Genomic DNA, 25,972 nt, shown 5'->3' with positions numbered 1-25,972 from the left:
TGGCATGAGTCACCATGCCTGGCCTGGTACTTTGTATTCCTTAAGAAAAATATTCACCAAGGTATACATGATATTTCTTCTTTTTTTTTTCACTACAGAATTTAAACAGGTCAGATGAGAAAATAGTGGCCTACAAACCACTGTTTTATTTCATGAGTTAGGTGAAACTTTTTTGTGTAAATGGCATGGTAATAAACACTTTAGGCTTTACAGGCTATGTGGTCCTCCTTGCAGCTACTGGACTCTGTCAATGCAGTGTCAAGCAGCCACAGACAACATGTAAATGCATGAGCCTGGCTATGGTTCAGCAAAACTTTGTTTACAAACATTGAAATTGAATTGCATGTAATTTTTGTACGTCACAAAACAGTCTTCTGATTTTTCACCCATTTAAAAATGTAAAAACCATTATTGGGTCTTCCAGGTTGGATCAAAAAGGCAGGTAGACAGGTTTGGCTCACAGGTCCTAGTCTTCCAAATGCTTTTCTATACCTAAAAATATAGTGTGTTTGGTTTTTTTTCCCGTGTAAAGAATGAGGTTGAGAATTTAGGGGCTAGTTAAGGAAAAAGACAGGACCAAGTGGTGGCAGGAGCACACAAAAACTTTATTTGGTGATAGGTTTATTTGCTTTGATAAGTTTGAATGAATGTAGAGGATGTCCCTCACAGCATGGGGCCTCCATGCAGAAGGGAGGAGGGCAAGAGAACTGCCAAGAAAAAGGGGATTGGAGAGGGGAGTTACCTGTGTAGGTAATGTCACTCAGCAGCATAGTGGGGAACACTCTGGGTCAGAAAGCTCTGAAAGGCAGCAGCAGCTTGGTGACTGTATTAGTCTGTCCTCACACTGCTACGAAGAAATAGCTGAGACTGGGTAATTTATAGAGAAAAGAAGTTTAATGGACTCACAGTTCCGCACGGCTGGGAAGACCTCAAGAAACTTACAATCATGGCGTAAGGCAGAGGGGAAGAAAGGCACTTTCTTCACAGGGCAGCAGGAAGGAGAAGTGCCAAGCAAAGGGGGAACAGCCCCCTATAAAATCATCAGATCTTATGAGAACTCACTATCACGAGAACAGCAGGGGGTAACTGCCCCAATGATTCAATTACCTCCCACCAGGTCCCTCCCATAACATGTGGGGATTTTGGGAACTACAATTCAAGTTGAGATTTGGTTGGGGACACAGCCAAACCGTATCAGTGGCCTTTATTGTTGCTGTTATTGTTTTAATAGTATCAGAGTTTTATCTATAGCTAGCAGATGTTGGGCATAGTTTCCAGAGGTATACAAAACAGGAAGATTATAAATGCCTAAAAATCTGTATGTTTGGCTATATTTAAAACTTTTGGATGTGTAGAAAATTGAGTTTGACTATGGCAGGTCTCAGTGTCTCAGACTGCTTTGAAGAAATAAACAACATAAGGCCAACACAGAGGCCATCTTAGGCTCATTTTTAGAGCATCCTTTCAATAATGTTAAGATATGAAAAGGAAAGAGATTCCTCACACGTTATAATCTGTTAATACAGCAAAGTATATTCAGTCCACCTTTGTCTTGCATCTTATTCCAGGCCTATTCCTACTATTGACAGGAACTAGGGTTAGAAATGGTGGTTTCTGGCCTGTCTCTTGCATCTCTTTTCTTTCCCTTTTGGTCTCCATCCCTCATCATTCTGCCTGCATGTGGGGCTGTGGACAGCCCAGCATGCATGTCCAAGCTTTTCCATGGCACCTACCCTTTACAAATAGCTAGGACTTGGCCAATTCTCAGGCCTAAAGATAGGCCGACTGCTGCTGCCCTGTCAGATCTCAGAAAGTCAAAGCCAACTATTCAGGCCCTGGAAGTAGGCTCAGAACTGTTTGAACAGGGATTTAGGCTTCTGGGTACCCATATCGTGGTCTAGGAGGGGAAGACACATTTTCTTTGCCCCATGGACACCTTGCCTCTTAATGTACTAGGAGCAGGGGTCCCTTCTTTCTGGGTCTAGGGACAGGACTACTATTAGATCACGTGCTATGCAAAGACCCCAACACATAATTATTGAATTAACCTGCCATGCAAAGACCATAACACATAATTATTTAATGAACAAGTATGTTGTTGATTAAGGGGATAAAGAAATACATGAACAAAAAGCCTGGGGAGAAATAGTTGAATGGAGTATCTTGGTTCCATAAAGCATCATAAAAAATGCAACTTAATAATTCCTGGGCATGGAGTGTGGTAGGGAGATGTAAACAATATGACTTTTTTTTCCCCTGCAGCAAGAGTGCTGAACATTTTCTAGTGATGAAAGTCACATTAGATAAATCAATGATCCATCATCCTATTTTAAATTACAAGTTCCAGAGTGCTATATTAAGAAATCAATCCATCCACCCTGGTATTTCTTCCTAATAGGTATAGATCATCATTTCTTTGTCCATGTCATAGTCTTCCAACATTATGTATATGTTTACAGGTTATTGTTATTCTGTAACTCTGTCTTCAGCATACAGGTCTAAAAAATATTAAAATTCTCGACAGATGAACACTAAAGATCAATTTTAATACAACTGATTTTTCACTTTGCAAACTTTTGGTGGAAAAGAGTAAATATTCTACTGGGGAAGAAGCTAGACATTCTTTTTTTGTTTGTTTTGGGGCACTCTTTATCTGAGAACATTCTTCCACTAAAATAGTCTGTAGCCTGAAAGAATTTTGAAAAAAGAGGCAGACATTGAACTTTCAGTCAACAATTTAATAACAAATGAAAGCTTGGATTTTGTGCCTGAGAAGGTATTGTTGCATAGGAGGTTTTCTAATCCATCTTTAAGTTGGAGTTTAAAATATTCTGGGAAAGTCCCAGTGGCTCACACCTGTAATCCCAGAACTTTGGGAGGCTGAGGTGGGCAGATATCACGAGGTCAGGAGCTCAAGACCAGGCTGGACAACATGGTGAAACCCCATCTCTACTAAAAATACAAAAATTAGCTGAGCATGCTGGCGTGTTCCTGTAATCCCAGCTACTTGGGAGGCTGAGGGAAGAGAATTGCTTGAACGAGGACCCGGGAGGCAGAGGTTGCAGTGAGCCGAGATCATGCAACTGCACTCCAGCCTGGGCTACAGAGAGAGACTCTATCTCAAAAAAAAAAAAAAAAAAAAAAAAGAAAGAAAAAAGAAAGAAAGAAAAGAAAAAGAAAAAGAAAAAAATAATTTATGGGGAAACGATATTTTGCAAATACTAGGTTGTAAACTTCATTGACTAAGGTTAAACATCCTTCTCTCTTTCACTAGTAAATACAGAGTTTAAGTTTCAGGAGTTGAGATATATGGAAGATGTATTAACAGAAGACTCATTAAGAAGAGAGGGATAGAAGGATATGCAGGATTCTTTAAGAATAAAAAAAATAGAAGAAAGATGATAGAAAAAGGCTGGAGAGAGAAACCATGAGAATAGGAGTAGGTCTTTTATTTTCCCCTGGTAGATGACAAGACTAGTAAGTAATGGGTCTTTGTGACAGGGAAAACACAAAATTGAGAATATTTGCTACGGTGGAATCACGCTAGAAGCTAGGTATATTGTTTAATTCTCCATCAGTTCTGTAAGTGTGGATACTAGATTCACTTAAAAGTTGAGAAAATTGATACTTAATAAGATTGTATAATTTGACCAAGGTTTTTCTACTAGATCTGACTAAAAAAATTTTGTATTTTGAATTGTGACAAAAGAGGGAATTTGGATATATCCAACAGTGGTACACCTGGTCTTATTTTTATTTTTGGTCACTGTTGTTTTTCCCCGTTTTTAAGCCACATTTCTGGGGCTGCTGTAACTCAAAGTTTCAGCTAATGATTTCAGGAGCCTGCAAATCTCTAAGAAATTTATTTCCCACATTTCAATCTGACAGACTCCAGTGGTCACTGTCCAGGCAACCAAGGATTTAAGGCAAGCCAAGAGATGAACCAGCCCTCACATTGAAAATTTTGACATTTCATTCTACCGTTTCTCAAGTTAAACATCTATCGTTTTTCCTGCTCTCATTGTTTCTCACTTCCTTTGTTTTTTTTCTTTCTTTGTTCCTATGCCAGTTTTTTTTTTTTTTTACTTTTTCATTGCAATGACAATAATTAGCCGTAAGTGTGTATTCCACTTGCAACAGCCAAAAGCATTTAATAGATGTGGCACTTGATCTTTATAGAGCAACTATTTTATAATCATTTTGCAAAGGAAAAAACAGAAGCTAAGAAATGTAAGTGATTTTCCAAAGACACATAAGTAGGAAAATGCAAAACCAAGACTGATTATAGTTCTCCTGATTCCAGCTCTGCACCACTGCCTTTTCACGTACCTAAGGATTAAACAAGACCCTTCAGAGTTCCTTAATCCCACTCAATACTTTCAAGACTATACAGGTGACTGAAACATACTCAAGCATCTGAGCCACCTTCATACACATGGTGGGGTTAAAAGCAAAACAAACAACAAGCCTATACCTCTTTTTGGTTGTGTATAATATTTCCAGATGGAACTCTGACATTTATTCAAGCAAACTTAACCCATTTATGCCACAGGTCGCGAATTTTTTGTGTGAAAAATCAGACCTTGGCGATGACCTTGAGCAGTAGGATATAAATAACTCCCACAAGCTTAATGTTCTAATAATGGAACACTAGAGATAAATGGGTTAAACAGTACTATTGGCCAGGGACAATTCTAACTTCTCCCAATAGACGTTGGATGGTCATACCTGGTTATACCTGGTTACAGTGGTCGGCAGAAGTTTTGTGGGAAAAAAAATTCTTTTTAAAAAAAGTTAAAAGATTTCTTTCAGAAGGAATTTTGAAGAATTTCGAAAATTGATTAGTGTACATTTAACATTATACCTGAAGAAGAATCTCTCAGTATATCTCAGGTTCAAACTGATTTATAACATTGAATGTTAACAATAAAATCGCAAACCTACCATTCCAGACCCTAGCCAAAAGGCCGCAATAGCAATATATCTTGGCAAGTTTGCCAAAAGGCAATAAATCAATTGAATAAGTTTTGATTCATGAACAATACAGGTTTGAACTATGCAGGTCCACTTATAAATGTATTTTTTTCAATAAATATATTGGAAATTGTTTGAAGCTTTGTGACAATTTGAAAAACTTGCACATCATGTAACCTAGAAGTATTTTAAAAAAGAAAAATTAAGGTATGTATGACTGCATAAAATACATGTAAACACTAGTCCATTTTATAATTTACTACCATAAATTATACACAAATCTATTCTAATAGTTTAAAATTTACCAAAACTTATGCACACATCTATGTACTATACAGGTGCCAATCCCCATCAAGAGAAATGTAAACAAAGTAAAGATGCAATATTAAATCATAGCTTTATAAAATTAACCATAGAACACACTATACTGCTGTAATAATTTCACAGCCACATTTGGTTGCTATTGCAGTGAGTTCAAGTGTTGCGGGTATCTGCTTAAAACACCATGTGGTGCAAATGATCTCCACATGAGCAGTTTGTCTCTTCAGTAAGTTACTTATCACAGCAAAATGTGATCTCTCAGCCAAGCATGGTGGCTTATGCCTGTAATCCCAGCCCTTTGGGAGGCTGAGGTGGGAGAACCACTTGAGTCCAGGAGTTCTAGACCAGCCTGGGCAACATAGAGAGACTCAGTCTCTGCCAAAAATAAGCAAAATTAGCCAGGCCTGATGGCTCATGACTGTAGTCCCAACTACTTGTGAGGCTGTTGTAGGAGGATTACTTGAGCCCAAGAGTTCAAGGCTGCAGTGAGCCACGATCATGTCACTGCACTCTAGTCTGTGTGACAGAGCGAGATCCTGTCTCAAAAACAAACAAACAAACAAACAAAAGATCTCTCTTGGCTATTGTGTATTTTTCATTATGTTTAGTGCAATGCCATATATCTTGAATAACACCATGGGACCTATATGAAGTGCCACTAGTGATGATGGAAGTACTCCCAAAAAAGCAGAGAAAAGTCATGACCTTGCAACAAAAAGTTGAGTTGCTTGATATGTACCACAGATTGAGGTCTGCAGTTGTGGTTGCCTGCCATTTCAAGATAAATGAATCCAGCATAAGGACCATTGTAAAACAAGAACATTCATAAAGTTGTCACTGTAGCTATGCTAGCAGGCACAAAACCTTGCACTTTTTACAAAGTACCCTTTTATTATTGAAAATGCAGCTTTTTTGGGGTGGGAAGCATGGGATTGCTATAAGGGAGGCATTCCCATAAACTCTAATATGATTTAAGAAAAAATGAACTCATTGTATAACAACTTAAAGCATAAAGAAGGCAAAAGATCTAAAGCTAGAGAATTTAATGCCAGCAAAGGATGGTTTGATAATTTTAGAAGGAAGTTTGGCTTTAAAAAGTCAAGATGAAAGGAGAAGCAGCCTCTGTTGACCAAGAGGCAGAGGATGAGTTTCCTGATTTAGAAAAACATGGAGGAGAAAGGATGTCTGCCTGAATAAGTTTTTAATGCAGATGAAAGTGCCCTATTCTGGAAAAAAAAAAAAGACACAAAAGACACATTTATTATTAAGGAAGAGAAGCTAGCACCAGGATTTAAGGCAGGAAGGGATAGGCTAACTCTACTGTTTTGTGAAGATGCAGTTGGGTTTGTAATCAGGACTGCCCTTATCTATAAATCTGCTAAGCTCTAAGCCTTGAAGGGCAAAGATAAACACAAGCTGCCAGTCTTGTGGTTGTACAACAAGTAGATCTGGACAATGAGAACCTTTTTCTGGATTGGTTCCATTGATGCTTTGTCTCTGAAGTCACGAAGTACCTTGTCAGTAAGGGACTGGCCTTTAAAGTTCTTTTGATATTGGACAATGCCCCTGGCCACCCAGAACAAATGAATTCAACACCAAACATGTTTTGAAGTGGTCATACCTCCAAACACAACGTCTCTAATTCAGGCCCTTGTTTAGATGATCATAAGGATCTCTAAAGCTCATTGCACATGGTACTCTATAAAAAGGATTGTCAGTGCTATGAAAGAAAACCTTGATAGAGATTATACCATTGAAGATACCATCGTTGTTACTGAAAAAACTGTGAATGCCATCAAGCCCAAAACAATAAATTCCTACTGGAGAAACTGTGTCTAGATGTTGTGCATGACTTTACAGGATTATGACAGAGCCAATCAAGGGAATCATGAAGAGATTATGAACGTGGCAAAAAAGGGTGGGAGGTAAAGGGCTTTAGGATATGGATCCTGTAGAAATTCAAGAACTAAAGACATCATCACACCATAGGAATTAACAGAAGAGGTACTGATGAAGATGAATGTATTTGAACCAGTGCCAGACGATGAGAAAGAAGGTGTATAAGAAGCAGTGCCAGAAAACAAACTGACATTAGACAGTCTGTCAGAAGGATTCCTGTTATTCAAGACTGCTTTTGACTTCTTTTCCATCATGGTCTCTTCTATGATACAGGCATTGAAACTAAAACAAATGGTAAAACAAGGATTGGTACCATATAGAAACATTTTTAGAGAAATGAAAAAGCAAAAAGTCAGACAGCAATTACAACACATTTCTGTTAAAATTACACCAAATGTGTTTGCCTTTCCTGCCTCCCCTTTCATCTTCTCCACCTCTTTCAGCTCTGCCACACCTGAGACAAGACTAATCCCTCCTCTTCCTCCTCTTCCTCAGTCTATTCAATGTGAAGATGATAAAGTTAAAAATCTTTATAGTAATCCACTTCCTCTTAATGAATTCAAAATATATTTTCTCTTCCTCATGATTTTTTAAATAACATTTTCTTTTTCCGTAGCTTATTCTACTGTTAGAATACAGTATATATTATATATAAAACAAAATATGTGTTAATCAGCTAGTTATGTTATTGGTAAGGCTTCTGGTCAACAGTAGGATATTAGTAGTTAAGTTTTGGCGGAATCAAAAGTTATAAGAAGATTTTTTGCTGTGAGCATGGTAATGGGCTTAGCACCCCTACCTTCCACATTATTCAAGGGTGAACTGTACTTCCAACATTTTTATGCTATTTTACAAATTCTAAAATGCAATGTTAGATATGCATTATTTTAGATTAATTATTCCCTTCTCTAATGATCCTCTGTAAACTTTATAACCAATTATTTTTTCAAACTTCTACTCAAAAATAAATTAATACCACAATCAAACCTTATCATTTCATTTTGCTGCTGTAAACATTTTTTATACTTAATTTAAAATCTTATAATATTGTACATAATTTAAAATCTTATAATATGTACAATACTATAAGATTTTCATCTTATGTGTAAATTTGATTCATCTCAACTAGTCCTTTGTGTCTATAAATCGTTGAGTTTCAATAAACATCTAAGCTGTTGTTGAAGGGAGTTCTCTGAACCAACTAGACCCAACTATGGACTGCAGTCAGGACATGTCCAAAATCACACAAGTAGGAAACAGCAGAACCAGGATTGATCCCATTTCTCCTGATCTCAACTCCACATCACTGCTTTTTTATATACCTAAGGCTTGAACAAGACCCTTCAGAGGTCCTTAATCCCACTGAAGGCTTTCAAGACTTTCAAAGCCCTCTCATCCACCACTGCCCAAAATGGTCCCTGAGCAAGGATATGTGCATATCTGAGTGCCTCACCATTTATATATGTGCTCACAAACTGCAAAATGTACACAAATATAAAATATTATTTTCATTATCGCCTGTGTTTTTCTAGGTCCAAACTTGGAATTTAAAATCATGTTATATTCATAGTATTCCTTTCCATTTCCCAGTATCTCAACCCTAACTATTTATGGCAGACCAACTGATGACATTCCACGCGTGCTAACAAACGTGTGATTTTGGCTATTCATTTAGAGTTGGAAAAGGGAAGCAGTGACTAACATTTGCACCATACCTACAATAAACCAGGCGTTTTAACAAGAGAAAAAGATACATGGATCAAATCCATGCCATCTTGGAAACTTGAGTTTAGTAAGGAAATAGAAAAATAGATATACAATAAAAGAGTGTTATAAGCAATATGGCAGGGAAAAACAGGGTGCAGTGAGATTCCATAGAGGGAACAGTTAGCCTAGACAGTGAATCAGAAGAGTTATCAAAAGTGACGTGAAAACTGGGAACAGAAGGATGACCTGTGGGAATGAAAGGGGACATATTCCGGGCAGATAGAGATATGTATGGCACACTTAAATCTCCCAGTTCCCAAATGGTACAGCTTTCGATATATCCACTATTCTGTTCTCTTGTCTCTTTAGGTGATACGGTCTTTACGTTCTGACTTGCCTGTGAAACTGCAATAAAGGCAAATTGCTTCTCCTTTCAAAGTTTACAGTTCACCACTACCATCACACCACTATACCAACAGGCAATACCAACCTCTAAGCTACTCTAAACATGCTAAACCCCTTCAGACATCACACTGTTATGGCAGAAATGACAAGTGTAGCAAGAAAATCAAACTAACTCATGATATTGTCTGGACCATCTGGTTTTACTCTGACAAAGGCTACATTCTGAGACTGATGACAATGTAAAACACAGTAGAGGTTGAGTAATCACCTAGATTCTGATTTCCTCTGGCTCTCTGAAAATAGTGTACCCGATATTTTTCACCCATGTCTCTTTTTCATATGTAAGATATCTGGAGGCAGCAAACTAATAAACCAATATTAACATATTTGAGGTTCTTATAACGTGAGGAAAGTGAGGTTCTTATAGTGTGAAGTTAGGCAAAGTTTTGCTTTGAAACAACATGAACTTATATTCTGATATTATTCCTTTAAACATATGTACATGTACTGTGTTTCAGCATCACTAATACAGCTCAGAAAGTTAGTGTTACATATGAGTGCATGATTATTTATTTAAAGTATACATTTATATTTTTGACATATCCTGTATACTATGCTTGATTCTTGAAATAAGTAAACATTTCATATTTTTTCTATAATAAGACATTTTGAAAATGACACTTCTAGACTAACAAGTTCTATCAATACCAAACAATATAGCAGGACACCCACCAAGAATCTGATGCTTGTGTTTCTAAAAGACACTGTTCAATTAATGACATGTTCTGCATGAAGGCTGGGATCCAAGCAGCCCACTTAAAAAAGAGTCTCTAAGATTTGAAGCCCGAATTATTTCTTATAGGCTTGGTTTGCCTGCCATTTATAATTTCCAGTTATTGCTTCCTTAATTGCCTGGGCATAACCTTATATTTGGTAACATTTTCCTTTTTCTCTTTAGGGCTTTAAATGATTTGCACATATCATCTTTAATTGACACCTCAGTGTGACATCAGCAAAATAGAAAAGATGGATAGCACAATCCACAAAACATTTTCCTTACAACTACATTTCTAATACTTTGTAACACAGATTAGCCGGATATACTTGGTTTTCAGCTTTTCTTGGCAATATTTTCCAAGAAGCTGATTCTAGTGTTCAAATTGGCTGGTGCACTAAATCAATAAACAGATTTTTAACTTCAATCTAAAAATCAGCAAATGAGGTTCACACGGGCAACACTTTTCTTTATGTGAATTTTGATAGTAAGTGGCAAAAGTTGAGAAAGTATAACCCATCTCACATTTTGGAGATAATTGAGATAGAGAGCAGATATTAGCCTCATATAGTTTTAGAGCTTCTAGCAAACTTAGATATCAAAAGACCAGTACTCTCCTACTTAGTATAGAATACCCTGAAGACTGATAGCTTTCTCAGCATCATAGCATTTCTAATGGTAGAGTTGGGGCAACAATTCAGGTGTTTCAATTGCTGATCCTATGGGTTTTTCACCACATCAAGCTCTTCTGTTTCAGACCCTAATCTAATATAATTAAGGCAGATGTTATAAATATATGATTGCCAAATAGACACATCACACCACTTTTTTATGAGAGAAGGATACTGAATGATTAAGCTGTTTTATAGTATAAAAGGGAGAAAAGACAGTTTAAGTTATCAAACAGGTAAGAGAGATTATAAAGGTAACTTAAATCACTAAGCTCCCCCATTCCTTGTTCCCCACTCATCTGACGTTTGGATCCCTTCTACTATAAAATGAATATGTAGTCATTGAAGTTATACTTGAATACCTCTGGTGATGGAGAACTTAATGTTTTTTGCAGACATGTATTTCCATCTGACAACCCAAATCAATTTCCTTGCAAGTTCTTTCCTTGCAGCAACAAACCTGTAGGTTATGTAATGTGAAATGGAGATAACCACTTAATGTTTAGATTTTTTTACTCCTTCTGTTATAGGAAAATATGCCAAAATCAGATATAAGGACAAATAATTTATTATCCTTTATGATAAAACATGCAAACCCGAAACGCAAACTAAAATTTGTTTTTAACTTTTAAGTACAGCAATTCCATTAGACATTCTATTAGTCTTACATGATAGCCTTGAAACATATATATTTGTGGAGATATATATGTATGCAATCAAATTAAATAAGCATTTCACAGCATCAGTAGAATTTAGAGCTAAAGCTGAAGTTCTTTTCTAATGTACGATGTCACTTACCTTTAATAGTTTTGGACCAAATAATAATTACTTCAGTGTAAGAAAAATTCAAGAGTCTTATTTACCTCCCAGTAAAGCATCATTTATCTTGATCTGTTCAATGGTAAAATAAGGCATTCTATAGAAGTTACAGACAGATGAGCACGAAAAGTGTTAGCGTGAATGAAAACCAACTCAAGGCAAAAATGCAGAAGCCATACATAATAGAACAGGTTGTTTATGGAACACAATCAATGACCTTGTCTTGAATTCTGTGTTTGAAAGAAAAGTGTTTTTAGCAGAAGCTTCAACCAAAGACCATTGTTTATTGTCACCACTAAACTTTCCATGGATGCAGAGTCGGATTTAACTTAGAGTGAATCAGATTTCACCCTTTAGTTAGTACTGATACATACAGTATCATAAATACAAAGCCTTCAAGTACTTTCTAATATTACCTTTTATGGCAATACTTTTTTAAATTTTAACTTATTCTCCTAAATTTATTTTTTCTGTATCTAAACATAAATACACACATGTAGATCAATTGATAGAAATGCTCTTTTCATGTATGTGTGTGTGCATGGGTATATGTGATGATACATAATACTTAAATATTATAAATTCACTGTACTAGCCTATGTACTACAATGGGCTATGGTTCTCACTTTAAAAATAAGCAAAGTAATTCACCATACCTCAAAACAAGCAAACAAACAAAAAGCTATCTTCTTCAAAATGATAAAGCAATGTAATGCACAAGGGTTTTCTTTCTCTCTTTTTTCTTTCTTTTCTTTTCTTTTTTTTTTTTATTATTATTTTTTGAGACAGGGTCTTACTCTGTCTCCCAGGCTGTAGTGTAATGGCTCAATCATAGCTCACTGCAGCCTGGGCTCAAGCAAACATCATTCCTCAGCCTCCTGAGTAGCTGGGACCACAGGCACTCGCCACCACACCTGGTTAACATTTTTATTCATTGTAGAGACAGGGGTCTTGTTATGTTGCCCAGGCTAGTCTCGAACTGCTGGCCTCAAACAACCCTCCCAACTTGGCTTCCCTCCCAAAGGGTATGGATTGCAGGCATGAACCACTGCACTTGGCCTACTCTGCAGGTATTTTAATAGGCAAAACCAATTTATAGCTATGAGTATTTTTTACATCCCCAAACTACAGGGAGAGCAAAAACACAACTAACTCCTGTAGTGTACTAAAGCCAACTCATACCAGATTATACGAGGTGATTGTCATATTTTGAGAAATTTGGGGAGCCTGTTTCTAAACACAGATATTATTAAAAATCAAATTATAGAAACTTACAATTAAATAACATTAAAAATGCAGGTAAGAAATGCTCAGAACCCACAATTTCTAATTATTTTGCTACCATTTACTGTTGCTTAGTTCTTGTGGTTATTAATGTCTATTTTACCTGCATAGCGGAAACCCTATATAATGGTGTGCTTCTGCCCAATCTTCCCAATATCTCTTTCATGGACATCAATTGATGTCTTCAAATTAACCACAGTGGGTATATTTACAGCACAAAAATCAGCTACAATTTGTGTCTCCTATCCCCAGTTCCAGCTGTCTCTTGCTAAACATTTATCAACACATCACTGATAACTCTGAATGTAAGGAAATGTAGCTTAATGGCTCACAATGCAGACCTCCAAATTTGTGTGCTCTTGTACATTTTTCTTTAAACTTTTAGGGGCCTCAGTTTCTTCATCTGTAAAATGGTTTAGAGGTCTCTTGGCAGCACTTAACACTGTGTCTCTATTGGAACATAAAGTGACCAATGAATGCTAATTGTAATCACTCTCAACCACGAGAGGCAGAAATGAATTACAGAATGGACTGTGTTGGAGTTAGTTTTATGTTTAAGAGATTCAGCAAAATAGACAAATTCAATTTTTCAAAATTTAATTTTTTTACATATAATTATGTCTTAGCATCCAAATTAGAGGTAGAACTCAGTTGCATGCTGAGAAAATTATGGAAAGTAGTGTTTTCATATTTATAGAAGACTAACATTTGCTTTCCTAATATTGAATTCTTTATTTCTTTCATAGTTACTTTTTACTTTGATAAACACTTTGTATAAATATAATTTGATCAAATGTTCAGCATGATCAAGTGGAAACATTTTGTCATGGGAAAGAACTAAAATTTGATATCAGTTCTGTCCCGGCTTACTGCATCTACCAAGTCAAACCATTTAAGTAGTCTGGCCTCCAATTTTCTTATATTTACATTGAATAAGTTTGGATTAGCAGCTGAATAATTTTTTTAAATAAGATCTTCTGTAGAAGCTTACTACATTGAGTTTGGATAGTGCTTAAGATGATGGACCAGATACATGTACCTACTTTCTCTCTCTCTCTGAAAATCCCAGAAAAGAATATAAAAATGTAAGTATACATGAAAAGTAATGGAAAATATAAAAGCAACATCAACACACTAGAAATTTAGAGAAATTCTTATAAGATAGAAAACATAGAGGGACAATAATCAGATTAGAGAATAACATAGCCAAAAACATGCAGAAGCCAACTGTACCAATAAGAACAGAAAGCTCATGGTAAATAAGTACAATGAACAGAATGTTCAACAACAAATTTTGCAGAAATTCATTGGAAACCCCATTTTAAACAAATGGATCCTTCTGAGAGTGCTTGCAGCTTAATGGTTAAAGCTCAAGCTCTGAAATTATTCATTCATTCATTCATTTATTCTGGTCTTTTTTGAGAGTTTTTTTTTTTTTCTTTTTAAGAGGAAGTCTAAGTTTAGTAATTGTTTCAGGCATCTTCCCTGTCTCTGGCATACATCCTGTAATGATTCTAAAAGCGAAGGTCTGTGGGCAGCGAATATTCCGTGTCCTTGCATGTCTGACACTATCTTATTTCTCATTCAGATTTGGATAACAATTTTGTTATATCCAGACTCAAAGTCATTTTTCCTCAAAACACTTGAGGACATTGTTCCCTTATCTTTGTGCATCTGGGCTGTCAATAAGAAATATGATATATCAATCTGATTCTTATCCATTTGTAGCTATCTTTTTTCCCTCTTTCTGAAAGATTATAGGATTTTCTACTTTTCTTGATTTTAGTTTTTACTATTATTTTTCTGTCAGTGAGACTTTTTATCCCGTTGAGCTCTCAGCGACTAGTTTCAGTATGAGGACTCAGTTTGCTTTCTTCCATCTGTCATACTACCATATTATCTACTGTTTCTTTAAATATTGTTTCTCCTCCATTTGTTTTATTCTTTCCTTGTAGAATGTCTCTTCAGTACGTGTCAGAATTCCCTTATATAATTTCCATATCTCTTAACTTTAATTTTAGACAATTTTATTGTTAAATATAACATACAAGAAAAAGTAAGAAGAACTCATGTCCTTGCTTTTTATTTAGTTCTGTCACCCATGTGTGCATTCCTAAATGGGATAGCTTAATTTTTCCTCTTTCTGAACTTTATATAAATAGAAACAAATGGAATATATCATCTTGTTTTTTCCTTTATTTACTTAATAATATGTTGTAATATTCATCCATATTGTTATGTGTTCACTTTCATTTATTTGTATTGCTTTATAGCCTACCATTGTTGGCCACAATTTGCTGTTGACTGGCTTCTGTGTGGTTTTTAGTTTGGGATAACAAGCAACGCTGCTTGTATCATGCACAAGATTATTCACATCTCTAGATCAGTAATTCTCAAACTCTAGCATATAGGAATCACCAGGAGGACTTAACTCATTGCTAGGCCAAACCCTCACAATTTCTGTTTAAGTAGCTCTGGAGTGAAACCCCAAAAATCTGTATTTCTAAGAAGTTTCCTAGTAATGCTGATTCTGTGTGAACTGCCTCATACAATGAGGCTCCATTTATTTAGCTTATCTTTAATGTAGCACAATAAATTCTGTAATTATATTGCACACGTGTTGTTGAGTTTATTTTTAGATAGTTGACACTTTTAATGCAATTGTAGATGGTGGCAGCTTTTAAGTTTAATATTCTGTTTTCTAAGGGTATATAGAAAAATAATTGCTTTATTTTTATATTGATTTTGTATCCACCAACCTTGTTACACTGTTATTAATTTTAATTCATTTATCATAAATTTTTACATATTTCTAACATGCCAACTATATCATCTGTGGATAATGGCATTTTGGATTTTTTTTCATCATTTACACATTTTTTCTCTTTGTTGGACTAACTTCAATATTCAATAAAATGCTGAATAGAAATGATTATTGCAGACACTCTAGTCTTGTTGCTGTATTGTTGTGTTTCCATTCATTTATTTGTACTGCTTTATAGTGATATCATATCATGAAACAATATACATGTTTCACCATTAAGTATGATGATTACAATAGTGTGTTTGTCTCTGTTTGTTTGTAGATACCTTTTCTTTTAGGCCAAGAAAGTAAATTTTAGTTCTGGTTTTTAACCAATTATTTTTTAAACTATGAATTGATAATTGATTTTTTTCTATTTTTCACCTATTAATACAATAATTTTTATCTGGTAATCTATTAAAGCAGTGGAAAACTTTTGTTGATCTTTTAATGTTGAACTCATCTTCATAATTAAATTTGAATACATACGTGCACAAATACACAATTTAGATATAGCTGACTATTGTATTGCTCAAAGAAATGCACAGAAACTCATGAATAAAAAAAATTTGGCCAACAGTTACTTTTTCAAATGTTATCTTTGACGGGTTTTTGTTTCAAGGATATGCAGGTAAAATAAATATTAGTTGAGGAATGTGCTCTGTGTTTCTATTCTTTGGAAAACTATGAAACCCTGAGTAAGACTGGAAATATGCTTTCCTTAATGCTTGGTTGATTTCACTAAAAAGCAACTTTAGGGTGTGTGTGTGGACATCTGTGTATGTGCTTATGTACAAAAATTTCATGCTGACACTTTAATTATTATAAATTTCAAGCATACAAAGTTGAAAATTCTTACAGTGACTACGCTTCTACCACTTAAAATATTACTGTACTTGTTTTATTATGTATTTTTAAATGCTTTTGAACGATTTAAGTTTTCTAATTTTCTAGAGTTAGATTTGGTAAATTATAGGTTTTTGATTTTATTCAAATCTTCAAAAGTTTTGTAAAACCTTTTATATGACAACATTTTATTATCTGTTAAATATATACAAAACCTGTAGTATCTATAGCAATATTTGATTTTTAAATTATTCTTGTGGGTTTTATTTGTACTCTTTCTCTCTTCCTTTTTTTCTTTCTATCTTTCTTTATCTTTCCCAATCTCTCCAGAATTTTCTTAATTTTTATATTTATTTAGAAGTACTAATGTTTGGCATTGTTAATCTTTTTCTACTGTATATATATTTTACTTCATTGGTTTATTATGTTATCTTTATTATCATCTTTCTTCAGCTCTTTTTTGGACTTATTTTGCACATCTTTTTCTAACATGTTAAGATAAATGCTGAGCTCACTTTAATCAACAACTCTTCTTTCGTATGCATTTAAGTGTATGGGTTATCTTTTATATATTACTTTACCTGTAGTAAACAATTTTGAATAGTTTTTATTATAATTCATTTCAAATTATTTTCTGTTATCTATTATCATCTCTTCCTAGATACATTTTTCTATGGTTTAAGTTGGACACTTAATCCGTAAATTCATATGTAACTGGCATTTGGAGGTGGAACGTTTGGAAGTTAATTAGGATTAGATAAGGTCATAAGGATGGGGTTTCTTTTGTTTGTTTTATTTTATTTCTTTGTTTTTGAGACAGAGTCTCTCTCTGTCACCAGGCTAGAGCGCAGTGGTGCAATCTCGGCTCACTACAACCTCCACCTCCTGGGTTCAAGTGATTCTCCTGCCTCAGTCTCCTGAGTAGCTGGGACTACAGGCACCCGCCACCACACCCAGCTAATTTTTGCATTTTTAGTAGAGACGGAGTTTCACCATGTTGGCCAGGACGGTCTCAATCTCTTGACCTCGTGATCCACCCGCCTTGGCCTCCCAAAGTGCTGGGATTACAGGCATGAGCCACTGTGTCTGGCCCTTCTTTTGTATTTTTTGAGATAATTTCTGTAAAGGTTAGAGTGTAAAGCCACGATGATAACATTGGTGGCCTTCTAAGAAGAGAAATAGAGACTGGAGCTGGCAAGTTATTCCTCTCATCAGTTGATGCCATCCTCTATATTACGACCCAGTAGGAAGACTTTCACCAGATTCTAGCAGTATGCACTTGGACTCCCCAGCCTCCAGAACTATGAGCTAAATAATTAAAAAAAATAAATAAATTACCTGATCTGTGGTATTCTGTTATAGCAACAGAAAATGCATTAAGACAATTGTTTCTCTCTTTGTTTGATTTTTTTAACTTTCTATTTTAAAACACTTTTAGATTAGGGAAATTGCAACGAGAATAGGCAGAGGAACATGTACCTTTCACTCAATTTCTCTCAAGGATTATATCTAATGTAACTCTAGTACCATATGAAAACTAGAAAATTGATGTTGATACAATTCATAAAATTACTTCTATGCCTTCTTATCCCAGACGTTGATTAGTGTAACCACCCTGGCAATCAAGATACAGAAACTGTCCATCATGGAATGAAAAAGCACTTCATTACTGTTCCCAGTGTTTATTGATACCACAGTGTGTATGTGTGTAAGAGATGGGGAGCTTCTTAATTCCAGCCGGGGATTTTTTATCTTTGCCTTTTATGATCACCTTGAAGAAAGAAGGTAGGTACCACATTACTGTGAGATAAACATAAAAATCTCAGCTCTCTACTTGGCCTTTACTAGTGGAGGTGGGGATGGAGTCCATGGAATTTGGTTAAAGCAGGGCAATTACTATCTAAAAGTTTTCTGTCTTGTTAAGGTTTTTATTTTCCTGGACTTTTGGCTAAAGAGAACAGGCTTTCCTTGGGGCTTCGTTTGCACCCTTTTGTGTTTGCAGGTTTCCACATGCTACAGCAGATAGTCTGGGATATATTCAACCAAAAAAATAATAGTAATAATAACCTGCATTCTTTTTTTCACCTTTCAGAGTGTCCTTATGTTTGTTTTACATATCATGTCCCTAGTTTTTAGTTGGACTTAGTAGAAAGAATAAAGAAAAGTTCATCCACTCTATTTTTTCCTGGAACTGAAAGTCCACATACATTTGTTTATAAAATGTATTTCTTGTGTTAGCCAGGAAAATAAGCCCAGAAAAAATAAATAAATAAAAAGCATGCTTGTTAGGAAAAAAAAAGAAATAAAGAAAGAAAACTGCCCATCCACAGACAACATGATTATCTATGTAGAAAATCCCAAAGAATCTATAAAGAAATGAATTCCTAGAACTAGTCAGTTTAGCTAGTTCTTAAGTACAAGGTCAATACATGAAAACCAGTCTTATTTTATGCACTACCTATGTAAAATTAGAGTCTAAAAATTACTTAAATAATGAAATATCACACAATTTCATATAAATACAATAACCTCCAAAAAATGTGTAGTTATAATTCTCACAAAATGTGTATGCTATCTGGATGCTGAAAATTACAAAATGCTTATGAAAGAAACAAATGAATATCTAAATATAAGGAGCCCTACCATTTTAATTGATTGAAGACTCAATTTGTTAAAGATACTAATTCTTTTCAAAATGTTTTATGTATTTAATGTAATATCTATCAAAATTTAAGCAAATTTTTTTTCAGATATAGACAAGCTGATTCTAAATTTATAAGGAAAGGCAAAAGAACTAGAATAGCTAAATGAATTCAGAAAGATAAGAATAAAGTTGAAGGAATCATACTGCCCATTTTAAGACTTACTAAAAATCTGCAGTAATCAAGTCAGTGTTATGAAAAGAAAATAAATCGTGGGGCCCCAAAATCACTAAGCTAAAGGGACAAGTCAAGTTCAAGCTGGGAACTGCATAGGGTAAACTTCCCTTTAATTCTATTCCAAGTCATCCCTGTGCTCACTGAGATAAATGCTTATCTGAATGCGTACTTTGGAAAGGCAAATCGGAAATTCAAAAGAAAGCAACCATTTGTCCCTTGCCTACCTATGACTTGAAAGCCCCCTCACCACTTCAAGTTGTCCCACCTTTCCGGACTGAACCAATGTTCATCTTACATGTATTGATTGATGTCTCATGTCTCCTTAAAAGGTTTAAAACCAAGCTGTGCTCAGACCACTTTGGGCACATGTCAGGACCTCCTGAGGCAGTGTCCCGGGTGTGCATCCTTAACTTTGGCAAAATAAACTTCATAAATTGACTGAGATCTCTCTCAGATATTCAGGGTTCACAGTGTGGTATTGGTGAAGGAATAAACATACAGATAAAAGAAAGAGAATGGCAATTAAAGAAATAGAGCCACACAAATGTGACTGATTAATCTGACAAAGTTAAAAAAGCCATTCAATGAATAAAGGCTAGTCTTTTCAACAACTGGTATTGGAACAATAGACATCCATAGGCAAAAGAAATGAGTCTCATTCTAAACTTTACACCATGTACAGAAATTATCTCAAAAAATTTAAAAGAAATTAATTCAAAAATCTAAAAGTAAATTGCAAAAATGTAAAATGTTTGGAAGGGACATGGGAGAATACCTATGTGACCTTGAGTTTGGTTGATGAGTTCTTAGACATAAAATCAAAACCATAATTCATAAAAGATTAAAATGATCAATTGAACTTCACCAATTTTTCTAAACTATTGCACTGTGAAAGACTGATAAAAAATTTAAATGTCAAGACACAGAATGAGAGAAAATATTTTTATTTTACTTATGCACAAAGAATTGAAATTTACTTTATAGAAAGAATATTCAAAACTCAACAATAAGAAAATACACAATCCAATTTAAAAATTAGCAAAAGACATGAGCAACCACTTCAGCAAAGAAGAAATAAGGATAACAAAGAAGGCGTTCAACATTAATAGCCATTAGATAAACATAAAATGAAACCATGATGAGATTCCATTGTACAACCATTAGAATGGCTTACATTAAAAAAAATACTAAAAATATAAAGTGCTATCAAAGATGCAGAACAATTGTAGCTCTGAAAATATTGCTGATAGGAATGCAAAATGGTACAATCTTTCTGGAAACGTTTTCTAGTTTCCTAGACTGGCAAACATATAATTACCATATGACACAGCATTCCATCTTCTGGATATCTACCCTAAGAGTTGAAAAATTATGTTTACAAAACAACCTCTACACAAATGTCCACTATTCATAATTGCCAAAAACTAGAAACAATTAAAATGTCCTCGAAGGGCAGATAAACAAATTGTGGCTTGTGTATTCATACAATAGAATACTATTCAGCAAGGAAAAGAAATGTGCTTTTGAAATACACAAGACTTTGGATGAATCTTAAAAGCATTATGCTGTGTAAAAGAAGTCAATCTCAAGATGTTACATACTATGTGATTCCATTTATATGTCATTCTTGAAGAGCCAAATCTATAGGAACTCAGAAGCAGTCAGTGGTTGTCAGGAGTTATGAGAGATGGAACAGGGGGACTTTGGAGGGAGATTAAATTGTTTTGTATTTAAATATGATGGTACACACATGTATTAAACAAAAAAACTGTGATGCCACAGGAGGAAAAAATCAATTTTATCACAAGGTGCTTTTTAAAAGTAATAAAATATTTATTTCTTAATTCTCAAATATACTGGGATAGTTTTAGTTATCTATTTGTATTAGTTTAGTTGAATTGTGATCAGAGGACATGTTTTATAATGAAATCTGTTCATTAAAATTAATGGAGATATCCTTTATGGCCACTATATTATCAATAGTTGTAAATAATCTGTGTATATTGAAAAAATGCCTATTTATAAATGTTAAATACAGGGATCTTGGTCTTCCATTAGACCAATTTTGTTACTTAGGCTGATCAACGAATGTCTATTGATGCTGTTGTTGTTGCCTCTCCTAACACTTCCTGAGAAAGGTAGTATAATTTTGTATAATTATTTTCCTTTGTAAGTATTTTAGGCAATGCTATTAAGCAGCATACACAGGTAAAATTGTATGGCTATGTGACATATGGAACCTTTTATAATTAGAGAGTAATCCTTTTATATCTAGTTTTTTAAATTTAAATTTTTGTATTAAAATATTTGCAGTAGCATTATTTTATTAGGGTTTACATGGTATATATTCTTCTGTGTTTTTACTTTCAACCATTCTATTTTAAATGACTTACATAAGTAGCATATATTTAGTTTTTTTTAATCTGCTAATATTGTCATTTAACTGGAGAATTTAGGCCTTTCACATTCAATGTAAGTTTTAATATATTTAGACTTACATCTGCCTCTTTTGGTATTTGTTGATATACATATTCTAGCCTGCTTTTCTCTTATTTTTTAACTTTTATGCTGATTATTTTAATCATCTCATTTTCCTTTTCTTGTGCAGAATTTATATATTTTATTCCTTTTATTTTAGTGATGATCCTTGAAATTGCAATACACATAATTAAATTATCAAATGTACATATGCTTTGACCCAGAAATGTTACTATTAAGAATTTATTTTCAGGATTAAGAACAGAGGTACAATAAAATCTTCATCACGATACTCTTCAATATGCTAAAAAATTGAAAAAAATTAAATATTCAACATCAGATTGTTGGTTGTAAATAAAACTATGTAATAAAGTAATCTACAGTCATTTAAAGTAATACTTCAAGAGAGAAATTAATGTTATAACTACTTTCACAATGCAGCATTAAGCAAAAAAGAAAAGGAAAAACCCAATAAAATATCATTGTATGTGTATGCACATGCACATATATATATGAATATGTGAATATACTTGAGTATATATGCATTTGTCACAAAAAGATCATATAAAAATATTACTAATAATAATTATAACATGGTGGTGAGATTATAAGTAAAAGCAAATTTATTTTGTTTATCAGTATTTTATATAATTCAAATGAAATTTTTGTATCAACAGGAACATAGAACAATATCACTAGAAAATTCAGAACACAGTGTTTACAGTAAGAATTTAAATGAAAAAAATTAATTCTAGTATCTCTGCTATGATTACAGCAAACTAGAAATTACGTATACATATGAAAATATCTTCTAAAGAATGTAGAAGAATTAAAACAGTTAATTTGATATAGTTTTCAATTGTGTAACCATTTTTTTCAAAAACAATTGTTTTTTCTTTAAAAAATAAAACCATAAACTTCACTGAGAGATACTGTGATGGCAGGTCAAGCAACAGAAGAGGAAATTATATAGATCCAGTATAATTTGTGTTCAAATATAGTTTCTTACTGCATATATCCAGTTGTGTCTGTCAGATACAAACTGTTATTGCTATCATTAGCCAACAAGTAAATCCCTGATAAATGAGCATGTCAGAGGGTTCCCCTTCAGTCAACTTTGGCACTGCCCTGCCATTAATCTAAGGAAAAATTTTTCTGTGATCTTGGAGCCTTACTCATATTTTGTGACCTTGAGCTACGGGCTTTGACATTGCACTGAGACCAAGGATTTTGGGGTTTCTTCGCTGACTTTGACTTCAGGCTGACACACTGTTGCAAATCATTTCACCTGCCACTGTCTAAGCTCCTTTTCTGTCATAAGGACACTGGCCTATACACACAAATGTAAACACACCCAAATTATTCTCAGAAGTAAAAAAATATATATATAGAAAGAAAATAGACAGAAAAAATTCTTTGGGAAATAGATGTCACATGAAATAATCTTCTTCTGTTACTTTTGTGCTTTTGCTCATTGGTATGAGAGATGGTGGTGTGGAGGTAGACTACTTCTAACATTCTGATTCGAGATCTGCTTGTTAAAATAATAATTTAAAAAAGAGCTTATTCATGGATTTCTTGTTTATCCTCAGAATTACCAGTTCATTATTTAAAAGAAGTACATCCTAATTTTTTTGTAGAAATTGACTGAGAAAAAATGTTGTCCGTCAGTGGACATTATATCTATACATTACTTATCTGACAAAAAAAAAAGGAGGCTGGGAAGATGACGTCCCTGCAGCCCTGACCTCAGCAACTCCTCTTTCCCATGTCCCCTCTCTTCCCCAACAGTGAATCACCACCTATTTCTTTGGTCATTGTACCATGGAAGATGGCAAACTGGCCCAAGACTTTCTGGACTCACAGAACCTCAGTGCGTACACCACCCGGCTCTTCAAAGAGGTCGATGGAGAAGGGAAGCCCCACTACGAGGTGCAGCTGGCTTCTGTGCTCGGCACAGAGCCTTCCCTGGACTCAGAGGTGATTCCAAGCTGAAGAGCTAGGAATTCCGGGGAAGCCCTTTCCAGGTGACTCGGGGGAACTACATGCCCATCCTCCAGAAGGTGGTGGAGCAGCTAGAGAAAGCCAGGACGTATGCAGCCAACAGCCACCAGGAGCAGATGCTGGCCCAGTACATAGAGAGCTTCACCCAGGGCTCCACAGAGGCCCACAAGAAGGGCTCCCGCTTCTGGATCCGGGACAAAGGCCCCATCGTGGAGAGTTACATCGGGTTCATCCAGAGCTACCGTGACTCCTTTGGTTCCTGAGGAGTATGTGAAGGCTTCGTAGCTGTGGTGAACAAGGCCATGAGTGCCAAGTTTGAGTGGCTGGTGGTGAGCGCAGAGCAGCTGCTGAAGGAGTTGCCCTGGTCCCCAGCCTTTGAGAAAGACAAGTTCCTCACCCCCGACTTCACCTCCGTGGATGTTCTTACCTTCGCTGGCTCTGGCATCCCTGCCGGCATCAACATCTCCAACTACAATGACCTGAAGCAGACGGAAGTCTTTAAGAACGTGTCACTGGGGAACGTCCTGGCTGTGGTCTAAGCCACGCAGTGGGAGAAGCTCACCGTTCTGGAGGAGAGTGACAAGGACTTGTACATCGTCCTGATGGGGCCCTCCTTCGATGTACAGGTGGGCCTGCACGAACTGCTGGGCTATGGCAGCGGCAAGCTCATCGAGCAGGATGAAAAAGGAGCATTCAACTTTGACCAGGAGACCGATCAATCCAGAGACGAGAGAGCAGATTCAGAGCTGGTATCGGAGCATGAAGACCTGGGACAGCAAGTTCAGCACCATCGTCTCCAGCTACGAAGAGTGCCGGGCTGAGAGCGTGGGCCTCTACCTCTGTCTCCACCCGCAAGTGCTGGAGACCTTTGGCTTTGAGGGGGCTGATGCGGAGGAGGTGATCTCCGTGAACTGGCTCAACATGGTTGGGGCTGGGCTGCTCGCTCTGGAGTTCTACACACCTGAGGCCTCCAACTGGCAGCAGGCCCATATACGGGCCCGGAATGTGATCCTGAGAGTCTTACCGGAGGCTGGCGAGGGACTCGGTACCATCACTCCCACCGCAGGCTCCGATGGGCGCCCGGAAGCCCAGGTCCGTCTCGACCGCAGCAAGATCCAGTCTGTGGGCAAGCCTGCCCTAGAGCGCTTTCTGCGGAGGTGCTGGTCCACAGGGGATGCGGCCGGAGGGTGGGCCCTGTACGAGAGGTATGCGGCAGTCGCTGATGCGCCCCCCGAGGGCTTTCTCACCCTCAGGGACAGGGTGCTGCTGCGTAAGGAATCTCGGAAGCTCATCGTACAGCCCAACATTCGCCTTGAAGGCTCAGACGTGCAGCTTCTGGAATACGAGGTCTCAGCTGCTGGCCTCATCAGATCCTTCTCTGAGCATTTCCCAGAGGATGGACTCAAGTTGGAGGACATCCTAACACAGCTGGCAACAGCCGATGCCCAAGTCTGAAAGGGCCCCAGTGAGGCCCCATCTGGCCAGGCTTGTGGAAGATGTGTGTGGCCTCTCCCCCAACTGCATCAAACCAAGGCTGCAAGTGGCCCTCCATTCGTGTTGTATTTAGGGGCTGGGGAGGGGGAGGGGCAGGAGCTTGGACCTTGGTACTACCTCAGCTGAGGGTGGTGACACTAACCCCTTCCATTTGTCAGTACCTTCCAGCGTGCCAAGTGCTTCCCCTCTGTGAACTCATTTCATATGCACTGCCATATGTGGAGTGAGCAAGACCGGGCTCACCATCCCGTCTACCAGATGAGGAAATGGCAGTTCTGAGAAATCACGGTCTAGATCCTGTAGATGACATGTGACAGCTAAGGTTCAAAACGTTCTCACCAAATCCAGTGCTCTTCACGTATTAATTTTATAACCAGGCAAATAAATATTAGAGACAACCACCAAAAAAAATTAAAAATAAATTAAATAAAAAAACTAAATACCTTCCATGGTGGGAAGGCTCCAAGGAGATCCCAGTGATCTCCTTGTCCTAGTGTTCACTGCTTTTTGTAATTCCCTCCCTGTGAATGATTAAATGTATGTGTCTAGGATATAGTGCCCCATTACTTAACCAAACATCAATCTAGATATGCCATAAAGGTATTTTGTAGAT

The 25,972-nt window shown here is 36.2% G+C and overlaps 1 pseudogene; it reads left to right on the top strand.

The window, feature by feature from the left end:
* Window positions 1–1,604: 1,604 nt before the first annotated feature.
* LOC101137268 (dipeptidyl peptidase 3-like) lies at window positions 1,605–25,485 on the top strand (annotated as a pseudogene).
* Window positions 25,486–25,972: the final 487 nt, after the last annotated feature.

The sequence above is a fragment of the Gorilla gorilla genome, chromosome 13 (genome assembly GCF_029281585.2).
Source record: "Gorilla gorilla gorilla isolate KB3781 chromosome 13, NHGRI_mGorGor1-v2.1_pri, whole genome shotgun sequence".
Classification (NCBI taxonomy): domain Eukaryota; kingdom Metazoa; phylum Chordata; class Mammalia; order Primates; family Hominidae; genus Gorilla; species Gorilla gorilla.
Note: the sequence above shows the minus strand (reverse complement) of the source record. Positions and strands in the feature narration are given on the sequence as shown.